We start from the raw sequence: 24451 nt of genomic DNA on the forward strand, positions 1-24451 counted from the left end.
TGTTACTGTTCTACCCTTCACCTTGCTCCACCAGTACACTGATGGCAGAGCTCTTCCTCTTGTAAAAACAGTACTCAGGCCAAAAAATACATATATACATGTGTGTATATACACACACACACACACACAAAGACATGCATAGCCATACGTACATACTCACGTTCATACACACTCAACACACGCATGCATAGACATATGCACATACACACACGTACACACATACACCTGTATACACACATACACATGCACATACACTTACACATGCACACACATATATTCACACAAACACTTGTATACACACATATACATGCATACACACATAGACACACCCACACACGTATACATATATTACACAAACTGACCAACCACTCACACACACACTGCACATGCTTATGTATAGACCTTGCCCAGCCCCAGGTGCATTTCCCAAAGGTGCCATCACTTGCATGGAAGAGGAAAGAAGGAGGGCTGTGTGGAGACATCCCACTAGAAGCTAGGTGGAGGAGGGATGAAGAGGGAAGGCATCCTCCCAACCCATGCCACAGGGCACCCTGACTTGGTGGCAGCAGATCCCAAACCCAAGGGCGAGGCTGTGCACTGCATGCCCTGGCTCCAGTCACTGTCCCAGTAGGTGGAGCTGAGACCCCTCAGGCTGTGCCCTGATGGTTCTGGGGACCCTGCATCACCTTCAACCTATCATACCCTCCTGCAAGCAAGCCCTCAGAACAAAGCTGCCCACCAGGCAACATGTAGACTCCACGTCTCCTTTAGACCCTGCTATCAACATAACCTTTGCATGAACTTGAGTGCTGCCTTTACTTTTCATTTTTTTTCTCAGTGATTTCTTGAACAAATCATTATGCTGGTAAAATGTCAAATGCTGTTTTCCTTGGCAGATACAGAGCCTGGGGGGAGGTGGGAGAGAAAGCAACATTTCTAGCACCCTTTTTAAACATTGTAGGGGATAATTGGGACATTAAACAAGACAGTCACTAAGCGGGGACACTCAGGGGGGCCTGTCAGCCACAGCAGGCACATTTCCCTGTCACTCAGGGACGCCAGCGCCTGCTTCCTTCCCCCATTGCCGCAGGACTCCTCAAGGAAGTGCTGACCCTACACAGACCATTTGTGCTTAAAAAACTGAAATCGCTGGAAGCCAACAAAGCAAGTCTGAAAATGGCTGAGAAGAGGCGGAGCTCCAGCCCTGCCCTAAGTGGCCCTGGAAACCTCCACATTGGTGCCATGCCTGGAGGCAGAGTGGATTTCTCTGAGAGTTTGCCTGCTTGTGGAATAAACCAGGGCATTGTCTCCTGCTTACCCTAGGCTCTCTGACCCCTGCCTCAAGGAACTGCAGTAATTTCCTGGCCCTCTGCTTCTGCAGGAATCCTTTCTATTAGAATTTGCATTGCTATGAACATGTAGAAAATCTCTTCTCATTCCCCCTTTGACAATTCAAGTGCAAAGTCTGTCATGGAAATACTGTTGAAGACTCTTCTCTTTTGCGTTGGCAGGGCACACTCTGCCATCTGAAAAGAAGAGCATCCTGGCCATTCTCCACATGCACCATGTGGGGCTGAAGGGGCCTAAAGAAGAGACTTTCTCACACTGGATGCTTTGTCCTCCTCTGACTCCAACAGCCCACAAAATCTTCCAGGAAAACTCTTTTCAGTACCACTTCCCTGCTGCCACTTGCAGTGGGTGCATCCACTTGAGAGGATGTTCTAAGGAGGCAGGGCATTAAACCTTGCTTGAGCACAGCCCCTTGCATGGGAGGCACAGCTATAAACATCACAGTAAGAAGCAGTGCTCACCAGGACTCACTGCAGCTCCTGCAAAGTGCTGCCATGCGCTTCTCAAAACCCCATAAGCACGAGTGTGATGCTGGCAGGAAGCCCCAGGCTTCTCTTTTATGGCATCCGCTCTGGGGAGCAGGACCCTTTTTCTTTGTCTCTTAAAGGTAACTGCAAACCCTTAGAAAAGAAGAGAGGACTATAGGACCTTCCTCCTGGAACATGCTTGAATTCACCAGGCACATGTACAGAAGATCACTAGTAACCAACATGAATATGGTTCTTTAAGATACACAAAGCAGGCTTACAAACACCTTCTCCTTCTTCAGGACTCCAGAATTCACCTTTCCCCCTCCTCTCCCAAGCTGTTTCTCTACCTGGATACTGGTATCAGTGGGGCGGCCATATCAAAGCAGTTTCAACATTCTAAGTTCTTCCAGGGAAGCCAACTGCAGTGCTCAAAGATTAGGAACATTTTTTTCTCTGCCACCTGTTCACCTTGCAATGCTCACGGAAAAGGGGCAGCATCTACTTAGCCTCTGCTGCATGGAGACACCATTACAACAGGACCGAGTTGATCCTTCTGTATCCCGCTATAAGAAGAGCAATGCAGAAATGCCTTCCAGGACACCCAACGCTGGGCTCCACCTGCGTGGAGATCACAGTGCTCATCGAAGCAATAAAACAAATGACACCTGAGGCACCCAACACTGAGCTGTGACATCCAGCCCTGTGCTTCACACCCCACTAATCAAAGATGGTTTTTGCAAAAGCAAGAAGAAGGCATCAGCTGTGACATGCCACACCGTGCTGTGAGCCGAACACGGACACACTGGCTTGTGGACCAGCAGCTCCAGCATCTCTCAAGACACACACTCTGTGAGCGGCCCCACACCCACGAGTGCCCTCCTTGAAAAGCATCATGATGCCACCTTGGACACCCCACATAACTCTACACCATGCTCGCCCTGTGGCCACCGAGTAGCAGTACAGCCTCCATGGGACACTCCGCACTGAGCTCTGCACCCTCCCAACCAAGGGGATAGATGGAATGAACAGCATGCATCCCCTAACAGTTTCTTCAAGTCACCAGGGCCACCTAACACCGTGCTTTATTAGTCAGTGTCCTCCAGAGAAATGGAAACAATGGATATGTAGAGAGAGAGTTAGATTTATTTTAAGGAATTTGCTATGGCCATTGTGGCGGCTGCAGGTCTGAATTTTCTTGGCAGTCTGGCCAGCGGGAGACCTGTGGAGGTGCTGGTGTTGCAGCTGCTGCGCTAAGACAGAGTGCTGGCCAAGCTCCTCTTCCTCTGGGGAACTCAGTCTTTGCTTTTAAGGCCTTCAGGTGATTAGATGAGGCCTACCACATCATGGAGTGTAATTTGCTTTGCTTAAAGTCTACTGATTAAAATGCCAATCTCATCTAAAAATACCCTCACAGAGACATCTAGACTAGTGTTTGATCAAATACCGGGGTACCATGCTGATGCAAACAGTTAGATGGAACAGCACTCTAAAGCCCATCATCACTGCATACTCAGTGGAAAATCGGCAAAGTGCTCTTGAAGGCTGCCACACCGTGCTCTCCACCACCCGGTCACAGTGGCTGCAAGTGGTGCGGCCCTCTCTGGAGAACCAGGACTCTGCACCCTCCCCACTCTCACAAGGGGCCGCTCAGCAAGGGCGTAGGGTCACCTTAGATGCAGAACCCTGTGCAACAAACCCCAGTCTTCTCAGTACACTCCACGGAAACATTGCTTAAGCACCGCAGGATACCCAGGGTCTACCCTGGGGGCTCTGCACGCCCAAAACTCGGTGTGGACAGAGCAACAGCAGAATGAACTAGCTGGGAAGCCCTGGGCTGCACACCAAAGTCCAAGAATCCTATTGCTGCCCCGAACCACAGCAGTGGCCCTAGCTGGGACCCAACACACCCTCCATCAGCTCCAGCTGCAGGAGACCGAGGGCACTGAGGGGTGTGCTCGGCACCCACGCTGCTACAATGGGTCCCATCTCAGCAGGCGGGTGTGAACAAGGACACTCCACTCACTGTAATCAAGCCACAGCAGTCAGACCTGGCATGCCCCACTCCAGTCGCCATGGGACCTGCAGACCAGCAGCATCACCGTGGCCAGCAGCTTGTCATTAGACCGAATCCCAGGGCCCACCACAGAGCTAGTGAACTATGTTTCGCTTTTACAAAAACTTTTGTCACAGGGGTTTAAGGTGCGCCTCGTAAAGCAGAGGTCCACTAATCTTTCAGGTTCCCAGATTGTTGATCCTCTCTAGGGATGTATTACACTAGAGGGTCCACAGAAGAATGGTATCAAATAGTAAAGAGTGACTTCTCAGCCAACAGCAATTCACGGCATGGTGAAGTCGGGGTTTTAAAGCATGCGGTCTCTTTGAAAAGACACTGGAAGTGGAGACTCTGCTAAATCTTATAATAAATTACATTGTCCAGTTAAACTAAAAATAGTCCAGGGACTTTGCAGGGTAGCTCTGAAGATGTGTCATAGGCATCACTGGATAATGAAATATCACCCACTTCTGCCTGGGAATTTCTCCCTGAACACCTCCCCACTATACAGACGCAGACACTGCTATCACCCATCAGTAACAACAGTTTGTTACCGAATCTCAGGTGCTGGCCAGATGGCACACTCATGTCTACTCTTCCCCACATCCCTACATTTTACAGAAGAAGAAACCAAGGCACAGACAGTTCAGGGAATTGCTGAACGTGGCTCTGTTCTCATAGCACTGTCATAGGGACTTGATTTGGGAAAACATGAACATGCTTTTCTCTTTCGCATTTTAGTGTTTCTAACCTTTCCTTTATCACTCACCCCTAAGAGGACAGGAGTCCTGTGGGTAGAGGAAGACACTTAATATTATTCAGAGGCTACACAGATAGAAAGGAACTTGGATGTGGTTCACCCTTGACTCTTGCAAGCACAGCAGGACTTTGCAGCAGGACAAAAGATGTGTGAGCCAGCCTGTGTCATACTGACCATGCTCCACATTCCTCACGCACCTCAGGAACCCACCTGAGGGTCCCACTAATGGCCCAGGACAGGGGCTCACAAGGCCAGAGGCTCCAGGGGAAGAGCAGACACAGCTACATGTTGGTTCAATGAGAAAATGAGAACCCAGTTAGGAAGGCTGAGGCCCCAGCTTTCATTCATTGAGTAAAGACAACACAGATCTCGGTGACCATGCTTGGCCATGGCTGCTGGTGGCGCAGGTAGAGGAAGCTGGGCCTGGGGGTGGTCACGGGGCTTTCCATCTCCCTTATCTGGGCCTTGGCCTGGCGGAGGGTCAGCACAGGCAACTTTCAGATAACCGAGGGGAATTCTAGAACAGAGGTGCTTTTTGCTTATTTAGGGGTTGGAAGGAGATGGCACCCACCAAAAAAACAAAAAGCATATCAACATGTGCAGCAGCACTGGGAGGTGGGAGCAGCAGGACTGCTGATGGTGGCCCTGCTCACAGCTCCCGGAAGGGACCCTGATGGCTCCCCTCAAAGTGTTCACTATCCTTAGGATGGGCCTGAGAAGTGGCCGATCAATTGGAAGGCTAGAAGGGGCATCTGGATGAGGCCTGTGGGGCCGAGCTAGAGATATACATATGTGTGGAATGTGAATAATATACATTTATTATAATAATAACTGCTTTGGCCAGTGGAGCTGTTCCTACAGACCCTGTTTGCTCTGACAGACAGTATCTCCAGCTCATAACACTCTGTACTTGTCATAAATAGATGCTCAGTAAATATTTTCCAGTTAATCACATTTTTATTTACTAGTAAAACACTTGCTTTCTTCCTCTCCCCGCTAGATAAATGAGAAATATATTTGAAGTATAATACACCAATTTTAAAGGTTACCAAATGATTAGGCTTCTTAGACCATTTGCACCATCTGACTCTGAATTAATTAAAGGTAGTTATTATCGGTTGACATTTTAAAAATGCAGTTATGGCCAGGCACAGTGGCTCACACCTGTAATCCCAGCACTTTGGGAGGCCAAGGCGGGCGGATCACCTGAGGTCAGGAGTTCGAGACCAGCCTGAGCAACGTGAAGAAACCCCGTCTCTACTAAAAAAAAATACAAAAATTAGCTGGGCATGGTGGCGCATGCCTGTAATCCTAGCTATTCGAGAGGCTGAGGCAGGAGAATCACTTGAACCTGGGATGGGGAGGTTGCAGTGAGTCGAGATCACGCTGTTGGACTCCAGCCTGGGCGACAGAGCAAGACTCCAACTAAAAAAAAAAAAAAAAAAAAAAGTGCAGTTATGTAACGGTTGGGGGCACTAAAGCCCTCTTCAACACAGTAAATAATAATGTTCCTCCAACATTCTATCTTAATCCCAATGCTCAGATGTTGCCTGTGATTGGAACATGGTGTGCCTGCCTTTGGCTTTCATGTCTGTGCTCTCACAATGGAGGTGACACTGTCCCTGGCGAGGCTTCATGTGTGCTGTGGTCCCCCAGTTCCACTCACCTTTTCTCCTCTTTCTCTGCTCCTCCCAGCCCATGGCCTCTCCTCCCAGCAGGTCCTACACATTGCCTGCATTTAGCCAGATCTCACAGCATCCACACCCGCTGTGCCCATCCCCATCTGCGCCACCTGATTCTGAGAGGAGCCGGTGTGGCTGGTCTGGACAGCTGCATTCAACCCCAGTCCCTGGCCTCCTGTGCAGCTCTGTCGGGTCCCAGGACCACTCACTGACTGTGTTCCCAGGCTCCAGCTTGATCTGAACCCACAGCCCCTCAATTCGTGTTCACTATCCCTATAAATGCACCACATGAACGAGGGGCTGAGAACAACACAAACTTGTTGTCTCACAATTGCAGAGGTCAGAAGCCCAACACGGGTCTCACTGGGCTAAAATTGGAGTGTTGGCAGGGCTTTCGTGCCTTGTTATGGCCAGTAGGTAGTGGAGATGGCATCTGAACCTGTGAGTCTAAGCCATGACCTTCTTGTCCCTCCATCTTTATTGAGGTATGCCTGACAATAAAACACTGTGTATATGCAAGGTGCACGAAATGATGCTTTGATATATGTATACACTGTGAAATGATTGCCACAATCCAGCTCCTTCACATATTACCTCACATAGTATGATTTGTGTGTGTGTGTGGTCAGAACACTTGAGATCTATGCTCTTTGCAAATTTCATATATATAATGCAGTATTATTAACCACCGTCGCCATGCTGTGTGTTAGGTTTCTGTAACTGAACCTTTGCACCCTCTGACCTACGTTCCCCCCGACTCAGCCCCTGGCAACCAGCACTCCACTCTGCCTCCATGAGCCTGACTTTTCTAGATTTTGCATGGAAGTGAGATCAGGCATTCCTTGTCTTACTGTGTCTGGCCCATCTCACATGGACAATGCCCTTCAGGTTCATCCATGTTACTGCAAAGGCAGAATTCCCTTCTTTTTTTTACAGCTGAATAATACTCCATTGTGCGGAGGTATCTTATTTTCTTCATTCATTCATCCACCAACAGGCACTTAGGTTGATTCTGTAGCTCAGCTCTTGTGACAGTGCTGCAGCGAGCATGGGAGTACCATAGAGGCTGAAATGAGCTGAGATCGCACCACTGCACTCCAGCCTGGGTGACAGAGTGAGATACAGTCTCAAAAAAAAAAAAAAAGAGAGAAAGAGAGAGAGAGAGAAAGAAAAAGAAAGAAAGAAAGAAGAAAGAAAGAGCGAGCCAGCCAAATAGATGTAAAACCTAAAACCAAAGGCAAGAGTTTCACTCTTTTTTCTATGAATTTTTTTATGTCCTGTCTTCATCAGTATAACAAAACTTGGCTACAATGTCTAATTTTAATGAGAGAAAGACTTTGGGACAAAAATGGAAATACTGAAATAGAAAAATACATAGGACGATGTTTAAAAATGCTTTTATATTAAAGGATGAATGAAATATGGGGAAGAATAGACATTTTTCAATGCCCAGATATTTAGAAAATTTAGATTGTATGCATTCTCCTCTAGGAAGTCAGCTGAGAATGAATTTCAGCCAAAAAAGAAAATAAAATGAAGGAAGAGGAAGACATGATATACAGAAAATAGTGGATCCCGCCAGGAATACTGATTTCATTCCCTTTATATACCCAAAAGTTGGATTGCTGGACCATATGTCAGTTCTCCTTTTAATTTCTTTGGGAACCTCCATACTGTTTTCCATAGGACTGTACCAATGATATTCCAACCAACAGTATATAAAGGCTCCTTTTTTTCCCATATCCTTGCCAACACTTATTTCCTATCTTTTGGATGATAGCCATTCGGACAGCTGTGAGGTGATACCACACGGTGGTTTTGATTTGCATTTCCCTGATAATTAGTGATGTTGAGCACCTTTTCATATACCTGTTGGCCATTTATATGCCCTCTTTTAATAAATGTATATTTTTATTTTTTAATTATTATAAAAGTAATATATGTGCATGTAACATATCAAATAGTACCCTGGGCAACATAGAGAGACCCTGTCTCTACAAAACAATTTTAAAAATTAGCCGGGTGTGGTGGTGATCACCTGTTGTCCCAGCTGCTCAGGAGGCTGATGTGGGAGGATTGATTGACCCCAGGAGGTCAAGGCTGCAGTGAGCCAAGGCTGCAACATTGCACTTCAGCCTTTAGAGATACTATCTCTAAAAAATAAATGTAAAAAAATTAAAATCAAATAGTGCAAAAAACTTTCAAAGAAAAACAACAGACCCTGGCTAGACTCCTCCCTCCTTATCCCAGCCTCCTTTTTAAGAAAAACTATCTCAAATGTTTCCTGTCATTGTTATTTTGTTTTATTTCTCTTGATAGTGACCTCCACAAACCTAGATAATATATGCATTCCTCTATTTCTTGTTTATATTTTTAGACAATATTCATCAACTTTCTTGTAAGACGTAAGAATTAAGCTCATATACACCCCCACCTGCTGCTTCTCAGTTTTGAAATGTATATGTTGGTTCTTCTGCTGATTATCTGTTTTTGTATTTGTCTGTTTCCTTTCTTCTTCAACTGTAAGCTGTACATCCTGACATCCCCACGCACATTTTAGGATGAGAATAGATGTGAATGTCCCCATTATTCCCACCCATCTGCACCCCTTGAAGCTGCCATGTGCTTCCTCTGGCTCAGCTCTGCACCACCAGTCAGTCTCTGCTGCTTTGTTCATGGGAGGACTCCGAAGATTGAAAACCAATAAGCAGCCTTGACAGTCTTATCATTGTGTAAACACCGCTCACAGAGGCAATCAGTAGGCCAGAAACTCTTTTTCTGAATCTAGTGTCTCAGCATCTGGGCCACTCAAATTCTACTGTTTCTGTCTGTCCTCAATATCAAATGCAATCTCTCTTCTAAGATAATGTTCCTTTCTTGAACGTTCTCCATTTTCATTCACTCCACATTTGAGCAATAACTTTCAGACACAGGTTTTCTTTATGCAAAGTTCTAATTGCCTTCTTTTTACCTGAGTTATTTGCCTTATTACAACTGCATGCTTCCTTAAGCTCAAATCATGCTTTCTATTTTATCAAGTTCCTCTCTTCCCAGGAGACTCCCCTCCTGAAAATACTTTCTTCCTACTCTGTCTTGTAAGATGCCTCCCCAGCTGGAAGTCAGCCTCTTCCGGACGCATCCCTCTACTGCACTCCGGGCAGGATCGACTATTTTCTGTATATCATGTCTTCCTCTTCCTTCATTTTATTTCCTTATTTTGCTGAAATTCATTCTCAACTGACTTCTTAGAGGAGAAAGCATGCAAGATACAATCCACATTTTCTAAATACTTGTGTAGTGAAAAATATCTATTCTGCCCCATGTTTTATTCATCCTTTAATATAAAACATTTTAACCACCATCCTACGTATTTTTCTATTTCAGTAATTCCATTTTGCCCCAGAGTCTTTCTCTCATTAAAACTTGACACTGTAGCCAAGGTTTAATACCCTCTTGAGGAGAGGACATAAAAAAATTCATAGAAAGAAAAAAGAGTGAAATTCTTACTTTGGTTTTATATCTAAAAAACCCAAAGCCAAGAATTGTTGTTGTTGTTTAGATCAGGGTCTCACTGGAGTGCGGTGGCGCAATCTTAGCTCACTGCAGCCTCCGTCTCTCAGGTTCAAGCGAGTCTCGTGCATAGCCTCCTGCATTGCTGGGGTCACAGGCATGCACCACCACATTTGGCTAATTTTTGTATTTTTAGTAGAGACAGAGTTTCACCATGTTGGCCAGGCTGGTCTCAAACTCCTGACCTTAAGTGATCCACCTGCCTCAGACTCCCAAAGTGCTGGGATTACAGGTGTGAGCCAACACACCCAGTCGAATTTGGCTTTTTCTGATTTTTTCATCATTGTGTGAACATCACAGAGTGCACTTACACACACCCAGATGGTAGAGCTTCCTACACACTCAGGCTAGATGGTAGACGCTATTGCTCCTAGGGCACACGTCTGTATAGCTACAGTATGATACTGTCCTGAATACTGTAGCCAACTGTACCAACATGGTAAGTATTTGTGTTTCTAAACATATCTAAAAATAGAAAAATATGGTATAAAAGATTAAGAATGGAACACCTGTGTAGGGGGCTTACCATGAATAGAGGTGCAGGATGGAAGTTGCCCTGGGTGAGCCAGTGAATGATTGGTGAAGGCCTAGGACACTACTGTACACAGCTATAGACTTCATAAACACTGTACACTTATGCTACACTAAAATTATTTTTAAAAATTTGTTTCTTAAACGGTAAACTAACCTTAGCTTACTGTAACATTTTACTTTACATTTTTACATTCCTTAAAATATTTTTTTAAGTTCTTTAGTATCGCACTTAGTTTACAACACAAATGCATGGTACAGATATACAAAAATATTTTCTTTATATTCTTATTATGTAAGTTTTCTTCTGCTTTTAAGTTTTCTTCTATTTTTCTTTTATTTTTTATTGTTTTTGCTTTTTAAACTGCTTTGTTAACAACGAAGGCACAAACACACACAGTATCTTAGGGCTACACAGGGTCAGGATCATCAATATCACTGTCTTCCATCTTCACGTCTTGTCCCCCTGGAAGGTCTTCAGGAGCAATAACACGGATCTCTATGTCATCTCTATGATAACAATGCCTTCTTCTGGATACCTCCTGAAGGACATGTGAAATACATTCAAAAATAGCAATTAAGGCTGGGCACTGTGGCTCATGCCTGTAATCCCAGCTACTCTGGAGGCTGAGGCAGGAGAATTGCTTGAACTTGGCGGGCAGAGATTGCAGTGAGCCAAGATTGCACCCATTGCACTCCAGCCTGGGTGACAGAGCAAGACTCCGTCTCAAAAAAAAAAAAAAGCAATTAAAAATATAGCATGGTAAATACATAAACCAGTAAACCAGTGACATAGTTGTTGCACTCTGACATTATGATGGCTATTGACATCTTTAGGCCATAGGAATTTTTCGGTTCCATTATAATGTCTTGGGACCACAGTAGTATATGTAGCATATGCAGCCTGTGATTGTCCTAAATGTCACTTTATGGCAGGATGGCATACATATAAAAACAAATGGCAATGGCAATGGTCTTGAAAGCAATGTTTTCTATTAGAGGAACCAGGCAGTATTAACTGATGCAGGGATCTCTTCTGTGGATGCTTAGCCTCCTCCCCTGCAGGCTGGGTCCTAATCCTCCCTGTAGCAACTGACCTTGAGTCTGGGTCTTTCCAGGAAGGTTACTCTCCAGCCCCTTCCAGGGTATTATGAGGCCATTCTGCCTTCCCACCCCCACCCACTTTCCAGCAGGAATCTCTTCTCTTTAGGTGAGCTCATCCACCTCCAGGCCCATGCCCAGTCCTGCCCTCATTGTCTGAGCCATTATGAGTGGCTTCCTTGTGCCCCCTCTGCTGTCAGTTTGGGGGGTCTCAGGAAGAGCTGGAAATAACAGCCTGTGCCTACTCTTCCCCTGTCAACCACACTCCCTTAGCTTTGCTTCTCACTTCTGTTTTGCAATCCTCATTACCATAAGGACTCAAGATTGTGTACATTTCAAGAGATCGATCTAGATTTTTCACAGCTCCAGAAGAAGAAAGGACAGCAAAAAAATTCAAAGTATTCATAGTTCATTTTTTCTTTTCTTTTACTCTTTAATTGTATTTTATATTAGTAATAATTAAACATGAGCAGTTAATATTAGTTCCAATTAAAATGTCTTATCTTTTAACTCAATTAAATTTTAGATTAATAGGCAAATCTCTCTGAATTACCTCTGACTAGACATGAATACTTCAGCATAACAGAATTTAAAATTTGTATGTGCAGTTTGGAAATCTGATTATAAAATCAAGCAAAATAAACTACAGTCAACTGTATCTGCAAGTTCCACAATGACAGATTCAACCAATCACAAATTGAAAATATTAAAAAATATATATATATAAACACAACAATAAATACAAACTAAAACTTATAGAGTTTAATAACTATATAACATTTGCATTGTATTGGGTATTATAAGTCATCTAGAGATTATTTAAATTATATAGGACAATGTGCATAGTTTGTGCAAATACTATGCAATTTTATATCAGGGATTTGAGCATCGAGGATTTTGGTATCTGCAAAGGTCCTGGAATCAATACCCAGGGATGCTGAGAAAAGACTGTAATAATATGTATTTATACATACATATTATATATATACATATATATTTATAAAAATATATTTTTATACAATTTATTGTATAAAAATATAAATGCAAGTTTGAATTCAATATTATCACTTACAGGGTCTAAAGATTGACAGCCCAGACTGAACTTTGGAGAAGGCCCTAATTTATTGTATTAATGGAACCTTATTGAATGTGCTTGCAATCCAGTGCCAGTTACCACATAACAACATTTCTTCCTGGGATCATGGTATAGATAACGTTAATACCTAGCCTTTTCTAAGGATTATACTGCACTTCCCATCCTAACAAAAGGATGTTATTATTGTACTCATTGTGTCCATAAAGACATTGAGGCACAGACGGGGTTAAGTAACTTGTGTAAGGTTCCACAGCTAAGACAGGAGAAAATGTGCTTATGTCCAGCAACAGAAATGCTAACTCTGTGGGAGGAACTTGAAATGCAATCATCTCCAAGAAAAGCTGTGTTAAAAGACCAGGCATGAGTGGAGACTAGAAGTTGGTTCTGCTCCAGGTTGGTAACCCCAGTTGTCCTCCTGAGTTGCTAAGAGCCCTTTAAGGAGTTCCCAGCTTCAGGTTTTAAGCTTCTATCCACCTCAGGTAAGCTTTTTACCTGAGGATGATGCTGTAATACACATAGGTTCACTTTGAGACTCAGCCTGGGTCAGTTACAACTTTCCCATTAGATTCTGAGTCAATACTAACTGCATGCCAAACACTAAAAGATATTTTGGAAAGGGATTGTTAGTAGCAGGGCATGATTTCCTGAAACAAACACTTTACAATTGGCTATGGCAAGGGATGTAGGGGTCTGCTGAAAACATCCTGTCAAGATAACATTGACTCATCCAGAGCCAGGTGTGAGCTACAACCCCAAATCAAGCTGACCTCTTCTCATGGCTGCCATTGTTTAGGGTGTTTCTTCAGTCCTATGTTAGCAACATAAGTCCTATGTAGGAAGCATGCATAGTTTTTAAATTCCCAAGAAGGAAAACCTGACTTATTTTTCATAAAACATGATTTGTTTATGGAAACTATTTTAGGACCTACCTATAAATTATCAAAACCCTGGGTTAGTGCAAAATTTGAGTTAGTGCCAGTGATATAAAATCATTACTTTGAGAAAGTACGTAATTACATGGAACAAGCAATCTGCATATATGATATGCTGAAAGTGAAAATTCAAAAAAAAATCTAAATAGCCGAAGTTGTCACAAAAACTCAAATCCTAAGACCAACATAGGTATGCCCTTCAAGGCTAGTTGGACAATTGCAGTCTGCAACCAAGTTGTCCAACATATGGATTAGAAGTAAGACACAAATGCTCAGAAGGTCACCTTACATATGTTTGTCCTGCTCTGGTATTAGCTCAAACAATCCAGCCTCTTCCAGATCTTATCTTTTGTTTGTGAACAGTCAAAATGCCTATTTTAATTTATTTGCTTTGTAGAGAAGGAGGTCTCACTGTGTTGCCTAGGCTAGTCTTGAACTTCTAGTCCCAAGCCATCCTCCCACATTGGCCTCCCAATATTCTGGCCTTAAAGGCATGAGCCACCATGCCTGGCTCTATTGTAAGTTACATATGCTCCAAGTTCTCTTACATAGATATACATAAATCTTGTCTCTCTCCAGATATACTCAGTTCTTTACGGACAAGAAATATATTCTTTACTTTTCTTAACAGTGAATACAGGGCCTATAGCTGATGTACCAAAAAATGTTTATTTAACTCAACCAATAAAAAGGATTCTGGGTTCCCTCTATAATCTGAACTAGAGAGTGAATATCATACTGAATACTGGAGACACCAGTTTTATGCTTTGTGGCAGTAATTCCCTGAGGAAAGTTTAATAAAAATAAGCCTTTCACGTATTTCCAATTAAAGGAACTTAGGTACACACTGGTCACTTTAAGAACCACACAATGAGACTTCCTTTACAGAATGAGAGTCACGGAAGTCTCCTTTTCTTAGATCATTCTAAGAGAATGGTTAGAACGATAGTCCCTCCAGCAAAAAAGGAAAAATGGAACATCACAGAGAATAACACAGACCATGTGCATACGCATACACACAAACACAGATTTAAAACACCAAACAACACAAGACGATATGTTTAGGCTTTAATGACTGGTACTTACGTAATAAGGTTTTTTAAAATTCTACTCCCACAAAGAGTAAAATCTTTAAAATACTTGTAGTTTTTCAGGATATGGGTGCTGCAACATTCTCTAGTTAACCTACAACTTGTTCCTTCTAGTAGACTCAACAAGACACATCATGCCTGCCTGGTGGACATCACGCAGTTTAGATTTGCGAAACACTTGATTAGAACAAATGTCTATTCTTTCCCTTTGTATCTCGTGGTTCAGTTAATTATCACTTCTTGGCATGTTGTCTTACTTAGCACTAAAAAAGGAATCATGTGATTTTATTAAATCAGTGAAAGCCAAAATAGGTCCTCTCCTTAGAACTGTAAGCCTTTCTTATCAATATTTAAAAGGAACCATGCAGAGGAATTATAAAATTTTAACATTCTGTCTTATATTGCTCATGTCCAACTGATTGTAAATTATATCTTGTTCCTCAAATAAATGAGAATCTCCTAGCACTCTACAATATCAACAGATAGTTACTAGCTCTCCTGAAGTCAGTGAAGAAAATACATTCCGCAATGTCTATACTCATGGTAACAGATGTCCAACAATTTTGACCAACTTTGCAGTCTACAAAAGAGAGAGAGAGAGAGAGACAGACAGAGAGAGAGAGAGAGAGAGAGAGAGAGAGAGAGATGCAGTAATAATTATTACTGTCATTACTTAATTTTAGTTCCTCCCCTTGTGAGATTGTACTTCTGACCCTCTGTTTGGTGGATAAATTCATACAATTGCTCTATCCTACAGATCATGAGTAGAACTGCTAACAAATTGTACTTGGTAACACAAGACTTTGCAGAGTTCTCTCTCCCTCTGACCCACAGCTGGCAACTGTCAAGAAGGTGACAGCTCCCTCAACCTAGTTTCTATGCAACAAAAATAAGCAAAGCCTTGCTGAACTGCAAAGGCATATATCATGCCTGAGAAAGACTGCTGGTTCCCAGCATGGAGATTTGCTCTGGGAATTGGTTACTGTAGCAGATCACAGCCCATCCTGACTAATGCATGGTGGCACTGGTTTCAGCTGGGATGCAACCCCTTCCTCCTTGACTGGTCAGATGTGGGGCAAGGACAAGGACCGTGCAGGGACCTGCAGAGCAGCTGTGGGGAGTGTCTTCACATCCAATGTAAGCTCTATGCCACTTGGCTAAGAGGAACTGGGCCTCCTTTTATTATCTGAATAAGCATATACTGTTTCCACAATGTAGCCTTAAGTTAAGCCGAGGAGTTCGCTTCTTTGGGATAACATGTCTGCAAGAATTGGGCAGAAGGCTGGTAGCTGCACATCCTTTCAGTCACATAGGAAAGAAACTCAGTGATTGGGATTTCTAATTCCTTCTTCTGGAAGAAAATGAAACCTATCCCTCTCTCTCCAAACAGGACTCCAACACAGCTGCTTCAGAGGAATGGTGACCATGAACATACCCAGAGAAAGATCTCACAACACTCTGTGGTGAGCTATTTAACAATCTTGATAGCCAGTAAATCCTCAATGTCTAACTTAAGTCACTGTGCTATAATTTAAAGCCATTTGCTAGTATGCTAGATTTTATGGAACTTAAAAGTGACCCATATATTATCAGAATCTACCAATTCTATTATATATCTAAATGGCTACATACAAAGTTGGCACAGAAAATTATATAACATGTAGAAAACTAAATAATGGAGAAAAAAGTGAAAGGATAAAAAGAAAAGTAGGAAGAATGAGTTGAATGAGCCCAAAAAGCTGGTGCCATGGGGTCTGTATTTTTGTCAGAGATGGAGCAGACACTGAGCGCTGCAACTTCCAGCAACCAGCACAGCAAGGAAAAGCTCTCCAGGCGTGACTGCCACGGAAACACCCTTGCACAGAGGACTCCCATGTATTCAGCCAGGTGTTGGGAGAGCCTGGACTTCGGATCACATCCCTCACACACAGGAAGGTTTCTCTACCATGGCCCTCAGCACACCCGCCCCTCCCCAGACCCACAGAGTAGGGGCATTTCTGGAAGGAAGAGGAATCCCCCCACCTCACAGCGAGCGACTGTCCTCACATCAGAGGTTCACTCCCTGATGAGCTCACTCAGGAGCTCCGCAGTCCTGCCTTTTTTTTCTCTGGTGCAGAGACTAATTACAGGGTTATTGGTCCTCCCATTTGATGTACCAGTGGATCAGAAAACAAGACAAACAAAACAAAACATAAACCAGCTGAGTGCTCAGAATTATCTCACACAACCTCTTCCTGCAATCCGAGAGAAGGCAATGCCTTTAACACACTTGGTGTCCATAAGCCATGCCATGAGTAACTGAATGAAGGAAGGAAGGTTCCGACATTCTCCCTTCACTCTCTTCGCCCCAGCATGTGCTTTCTGAAACACTCACTCTCAGATTGAACCCCAGCCAGTGGGTGAAAATGATAGCTATTTGCATGGAAACTTGTGGGGGCTTTGATTTCATTAATCCTATATTATATTGTAGCTTAGTAAGCTATAGATCTTATTAAAGACAACCAGAGACTTCTGGCTATGTAGCATATTCCCTTGCAAGCTGCATTTGTGAAATACCGTTTACAAATTATCAAAAACAATCCATTTGGAAAATTTTCAGCTGCCATTTTGTTTAAAAATGGAGCACTCAAACTAAATTAAATCTAAACTCAACCCAAACATCCTTTAACAGAGTACTCATGCTCCACCCAAATCAATCAACTTTTTAAGTTGCCATGGAGCAGAGATAAAATATGAAATACTGGGCAAGCAAGTTACAACAGAGCTCTCCCTTGTCCCTGGTATGGAAGACGACACTTCCCTGCTGGCAGCTGGCAGTTGGCACTGACTTAGTTTGGGGTCCCCCAGAAGCAGACCTTAAGACAAGGATTTAAGTTCCTGTAGTTTACTTGGAATGTGATCTCCAGAAACACTGAGGGAGTGGGGAATCGAGACAGGAGAGGAGAGAAAGTTAATAAAAGACCAAATTAACAGGCCACAGCGGGCCACTGGGGTTGACTCACCACAGACCCTGAAGAAGGCAATGTGGACCCATCCCTTTGAGAGGCAAGGAAGCTGAGTGCGTATCCACAGACCCCCTTTTTCCCCTTGTTGAGGGTCCTCTCGGGTGTAACTGCCCTTCAGGCCACCCCGACCAAGTGCAGGCAGCTGCCAGCTCTCCCCACTGAGCAGGGCTAGGCTGAGAGGAGATGGATAGGGTATCCGCAGCCTCTGCTCCAGGCCCTGGGAAGACTCGGACCTGCTGAGATCAAGGCATTGGTTATTTGAGGTTCCCTCATGAATAAAAATTTTGTATGATTTTTTTCTTTCACAGATAGAAAGCAATTTGTAGTTGGCTGTCAATCTCTTTTTTACCCACTACTTCATTTTTGTAACTTAAAAGTCTCCTGTTGAAAAAAAATAAATAAGTTAATCTTGATCAAAGTACTCTCCCAAATATCCCCACATTTGAACTGACAGTGTTCTATCTCAGACGCTGTCTTCTATGCCGCAGCTGTTTCCTGAGGGATGCAGGATGCTGCGGGGAAGCTGGTCCATACCTCAGGTATGGGAGGCTGTTTGTGCACCCTATTCACTCGATGGTGCAAGGATCTCTTTTAGGATTCCTGTTGATCTCCTTCAGGAGACACATTTATGTCCTTACATCTGGATTTCGCTTCCTGGCCATGACTGTTTACTCCTCCCCACTAACTTGCTTTCTTACGTAAAACAGCATTAGGGAGTATAAAGATGTGTATGGTATATTTGTAGGGCACTTTGCATGCTTATACATGTCAGGTAAAGCAAGAGGACCTTATTATCTCCACAATCAGTTGAAAAGATGAGACGGATAGATGTGAAATTCACTTACAGATAGAGAAGCAGAAGTTCACACAAGTTAAGCAACCCCCCACGCTGGTGCTGAGGCTGTCTGACCACTTGGCTCACAGGGAATGCCTTCCAAACATTTAAGGGAAAAATAACATCAATTTTTGCACAAATTTTCCAAAGAATAGAAATAAGGAGAATAGCAACTGGTTTATTTTCTGAAAGCAGCATATATTTCATGCTAAAATTCGACAAGCATATTACTACAAGGGAAATTTACAGACCAATCTCTCCCATAGACATAGAAGTTAAGATTTTAAACAACATATTAATAACTGTTAATATAAAGCATAATACCTGTACTTTCTTTTAAAAAAATGATTTTCTTCTCTCTTCAATGTCAAGTTTAGATTTCTCATTGCATCAATGAGCTTGTGATGGATTAATGAATGGTAGTTTCCTTGATGAGAGGAAGCATATTATTAAAACCCATCAATAAACCTCCTATACCTAGTTTTTTGATGCATTTAAATATTACAATCTTCATTCCCTCTGTTTCACCTTCTCCCAAGTCATTTACTAAGGGCATACGTTTGAAAGATATTGCCAATCTTAATTACTTTCTCCATCAGATCATGCAATAAAACTGAATCTGGAAAGAGATTAGAACTCTCACCCAATGAATAATACACTTGATGCCAGGCACACAGGCCTTAGCTTTTGACTTGAATGAGCTCTTGAAATTATCTTAGTTTCTTTTTATTATAAACAGCACAATCCATGACAAGTGAATTTTTTTTTCCACATTCAGATCAAATGTTTACTCAAGTCCCTGAGGCAAGCATTTAGGCCCTGCCAATTTCCATGTACTCGCTAATGTGAATTTCTGTCATGGCAGCTTTGTTTTTGACAAACCTCCCAGGTAACTCTTCTCTCCTTTGACCTTGCCCGACTCCACCCTACCTGTCCCACCAACAGGGTGGACAGCATGTCTATCCTTCTTGCCCCACCATAGTTTACAGATTGAAATGAAGGCCACCTTGGTTGGGTCACTTATCTATAGCTAAGTGTTGATAATGTTAAAACAAAAGCCCAGCTAGCTCCCTTTCTCTCACTGCCTTATGGAAACACTTTGATTCTCACTTATTAGTTTGTACATAAATATCTTGCTGATGTTTTTAATATAAAGTACAACTGTTTTTCAGCAGTAGGAAGTAGAAAGGAAGTAGCGTGCTGAATTAGCCTCAGTTTTCTAATGACGCATGAAAATGCCACATTCAAATGAACGAAACAACACCAAATTTTCTGTGAGGCTAATTAGAAGAAACTTTGTATGCTTTGCCCACGGGGACTACACAGGTATGGTGCATTTGAATCACAGACCTGTATTTTATTATCCATGATCAAAATCTCTGAGGCAGGACTTGTTACCATGAAAACAGTATTTTAGATTGCATGTATGTGTGTGTTATCCCCATTGTCCTGTGATTGTAAACCTTTTATTTACAAACATGTACTATTTTGAGATGATCATGGGAAATTCAGTAAGCCATGGGATATATAAACACTTTTTCCCCAAAATTTGATTTTTATTCATTGATTTAATGGGGTTTTTTTGTGAAAGATGAACCCTATGTATTTTAGGTAACATTTGATAAGGTGATACTCATCTCTGCTGATACACTGGATATAAGTTTCATCCACATCACAGATATTTCCACATGAAGAATGAATATAGAAACACTTCATAATATACATGTTATCCTTACACACAGAAACACATGTGAAATCATGGTAAGCACAGAGAATAAATTTCATATTTGTATTGAGGAAACTACTGAACATTCTAAAATCTAAGGTCACAATTGCTTCTCCAAGAGTAAAACTAATCCACAGAAAATCTTTGCAATATGCATTTGTATAAAATTATTATGTTTCTATGAAACTACCCATTCTAAATAAATCTAGAATTTAACTTTCTCCCGTTAAAAATGCCAACAGTATTAGGTACTTTCTAAATTAAATGAATGTCTCAGAAAATCAAAGAAAATATATATATCAAGAGTTATTCTAGAAAAGAAAATAAAAAAGAAGGTGCTAATGTTTCCAGAAAATAAGCATTGTATACAGCCATGGTAATTAAATTAATAGAAGTCTGATGTAACAGTAAACAAAAAAAGCAGGATGGAAAACTCATAGCCTAAACATGTTTGGAAATATTGTATATAATACAGGAATCCTCTCATATTGAAGGGGAAAAATGGAGATTATTTAGTGAATGATGTTGGGATAAGTGAATAGCCAAATTGGAAACAATGCCACCTTCACTACAACACCAACATGATATACATTAGTCACTCAAACAAAAAGTAAAAATGTAAAAGTTTTTTTACAGAACTTTGGGAGAAACATTGGGAGAATTATTTTATCATTTCAGAGAAGTTAAGGTCTTTAAATCTGTGAAACAAACTTAGAAGCCATAAATAATTGATGAATTCAATTACATAAAAATCGTCAATATCAAATTACAATATTAGTTATTTAAAAAAGGCAAAAGACAAGCTAGAAAAAATATATTTGAAATTTACGCCATAAAGAAAAGACTAATTTTCGTAACATATAAAAAGATTCTACAAAATAATGCGAAATGAGAAAAGATATAAACGGTTGACTAAAGATAAAATTCAAATGGTTCTTAAACATATGAAAAGTTCTTCAGTTCCATAATGAGAGACATACAAATAAAAGCTACATGGAAATTTATTTTTTTACCTATGAGATTAACAAACATAAAAATGCTTGATGGTACACAGTTTCAGCAAGCATACACAGGAGCAGACACTTGCTGGTGAGAATATGAACTGGCCCATCCATCTGGAGAGCAATGACTGACTATATCAGTCCTAAGTACGACAAACATATCCACTGACCCACAAATTCCACTTTTAGAAATTCATCTTACGGACACATTTGTGCATGTAGGAAATGGAATATGTCAAGGTTACTCATGGAAACACTGGTTGTAGTAGCAAAATATTGGAAATAACCTAAATGACCATCAAGAGGGAATGTTTCAGCCATATGTGGTGGCTCACACCTGTAATCTCAGTACTTTGGGAGGCCAAGGCAGGTGGATCACTTGAGGTCAGGAATTTGAGACCAGCCTGGCCAACATGGTGAAACCCCATCTCTACCAAAAAATACAAAAATTAGCTCAGTGTGGTGGCGTACGCCTGTAATCTTGGCTACTTGGGAGACAGAGGTTGCAGTGAGCTGAAATCTCACCACTGCACTCCAGACTGGGCAACAGAGCAAGACTCCATTTTAAAAAAAGGGAGGGGGGAGGGAATGTTTAAATAAATTGTGTGATATTCTGAAAATAAAATACTTTGAAGCCATTGGGATTGGGAAGGGAGGAATGAAACTTTATATACACATCTGGAAGACACTGAGAAAAGTGAGAAAAGACAAGGTACATAGTAGTACTGGTAGAATGCTTTCATCTGTGTTTAAAGAAGGGAAGATAGGATGCTGAGTGTGTGTGTGCATGTGTCTCCTATATGCATAAAGTGTTTCTGGAGAGACCCACAGACACTGATCAGTGGTATCAGCTGCCTTTGTTGGATCCATTCCATCTGAGTAGATATTGGCTGCTGTTAGCGAGGGGAGAATTTCACTACAACAATTTCTACTGTTTGAATTTCCAAATGTGAACACATGCTTATTCAACAAAAAAGTGCTTTTAAATACATTGGTTTTCAGGAATCTGTGAATAGTTAGTTATCTTGTTATAAATCGTGAACACCTGCTTTTAAAAATGAATACTTTTAAAAAATATGCTGCTATTTTATAAACAAAACTACTACTACCAACAAAATAACAAAATAATTGCCATCCAACAGCATAGGTCCCAGGATAACATAGTCATTTTCTAATTTGGCAACTATTTCATGAAGGCCTACTGTGTACCAGTCATTGCCCTAGCTTTTGAGGTCAACTAGCAGAAGACAAGCCAGACCTCTCATCCTGCAGGTGACAGCATCGCCCTGGCTTCCCTGCTGCCTCATTGGCTCCTCCTTTGCAGGGTACTGCTCACCTCCCCAATAAACACTGCAGCACTGAGGACTCATGCTTCGCTCCCAGGGGTACTCTCCCTTGTGATCTCATCTGATCTCAGGCCTTTCACTGCTGCCTATATAGCAGCAAATCCCATTTCCTCCCAGTTCAGCTCTCTCTCCCAAATTCCAGATTCTGACACTGCTTACTGTCTTCACTGGGATGCTGTATGAGCTCTCCAGGGCTGCCATAACAGTGTACCTCAACCTGGGCAGCTGAAGTGACAGGGGTGAGTGTCTCATAGTTTTGTGGCTAGAAGCCTGAGATCAAGATGCATCCAGGACTGGTTCCTCCTAACAGTTCTGAAGGAGAAGCTGCTCCACGCCTCTCCCCTGTATTCTGGTGGTTTGCTGGTATCACAGTGTTCCTTGTCTTGCAGAAGCATCACCCCGACCCCTGCCTCCATTCTCAACAGGCGTCTTCCTGCATGCACTTCCATGTCCAAATCCACCCTTTTATAAGGACTCCTGTCATGCTGGATTGGTGACCACCTACTGCAGCAGGAACTCTTCTTAACTAATTACCTTTGTAATGACCCTATTTCCAAATACACTCACGTTCTGAGGTAGTGAAATACTCAGGGTTAGGACTTCACATACACATTTCTAAAGGACACAGTTTAAAAGCATTTGTTTAATGATGGCAGATGTTTAATGATAACTCTAACTTAACACTCTGGCCCATGCCCCTGCCCCTGCCAATTTCAGCTGCACTCATAGTCTCACATCTCCATTGAGGCCATTCTATTCTTCTAGGACAAAACACATCTTAAAGCTGGTCTTCACTCTTCCTTTAATAGGTAAAAAGGAAACAGATGTTTAGATATGCTGAAACACCTAATGATCACTGAATCACTGATTCCATTTTAATGCCACTCTCGAAATGTTTGGGCTGATATAAGAGCACTGCACAGGCAAGAGCTGACTCCACATCCAGTGTGCAATCCCACAGGCAGGTGGTCCTGGTAGCCTCCTAAAACAACTTCTGTGTAAAAGCTATGTTTTTACAAAGATTCCTTTCATTTTAGTAAATATTTATTGATAGTTTATTCAGCAGACACTGGAAATATAAATAGAGAGAAAACAGACATGGTCCTTTTCCCCACAGAGTCATGTTCTGGTGTCTCCACACTGAGCAGCCTTTAAAAATCTGCCACCATCTGCATGTCTGGCCGTGGAGTCTGTCAGTGTGGAGGACAAGATCAGTGATAGAAGGAAATGGAAGGGCTCCACTCAGATCTGTCCATTAACACCAACCTGCCATATCCGCTACAGAAGGGTGGAAAGTGGAAAGGCTGTCTCTCTCAGAGGTGCCATGCGGGCCTGAACACGGGACCTCACAAACGCGGAGAGCCAGAGGAAGGCTCCATCAAAGAGACGCGGCTGACAGAAACGACAGAAGCACGCTGAACCTCAGCTGCGCGAGGGATGGGAGCACCCATCTTACCCGGGAAGATGGGATAACAGCAATAAATGGAAATGGAGTATTTCTTTTTCATCAAGGAAAGACATTATGAAGGAATCATAGGGAGAATGTTAGTATTTATTGCATTAGTTGTGTTTTCCTCTTCCCCCTTCTCCAGCTGTAAAGGCAAGAAGGGTGCAGCTTTGAGCACAGACAGCTAAACCTTTAGGGGGACTTCCTTATGCAGCAGCTCCACAAGCGGGCAGACACGGGCATGCCCCTGAGGTGCAGCTCCAGTGCCAGGGGCTCCGGTGTCCATCCACTCACCTCTCAAAGGATGTGTCTACTCCGTGTTGGACTTTTGACTTAAAAGGTTAAGAACAAGAATATTTACCAAGTTTAAGATTTTCAAAGAACTCCCACATGTGCAGTCTTATTTGGTGATGCCCATTTCACTTTTACCATATGAAAAAACTAATGTTGAAAGT

This window comes from Gorilla gorilla, chromosome 7 (assembly GCF_029281585.2).
Source record: "Gorilla gorilla gorilla isolate KB3781 chromosome 7, NHGRI_mGorGor1-v2.1_pri, whole genome shotgun sequence".
Taxonomy (NCBI): domain Eukaryota; kingdom Metazoa; phylum Chordata; class Mammalia; order Primates; family Hominidae; genus Gorilla; species Gorilla gorilla.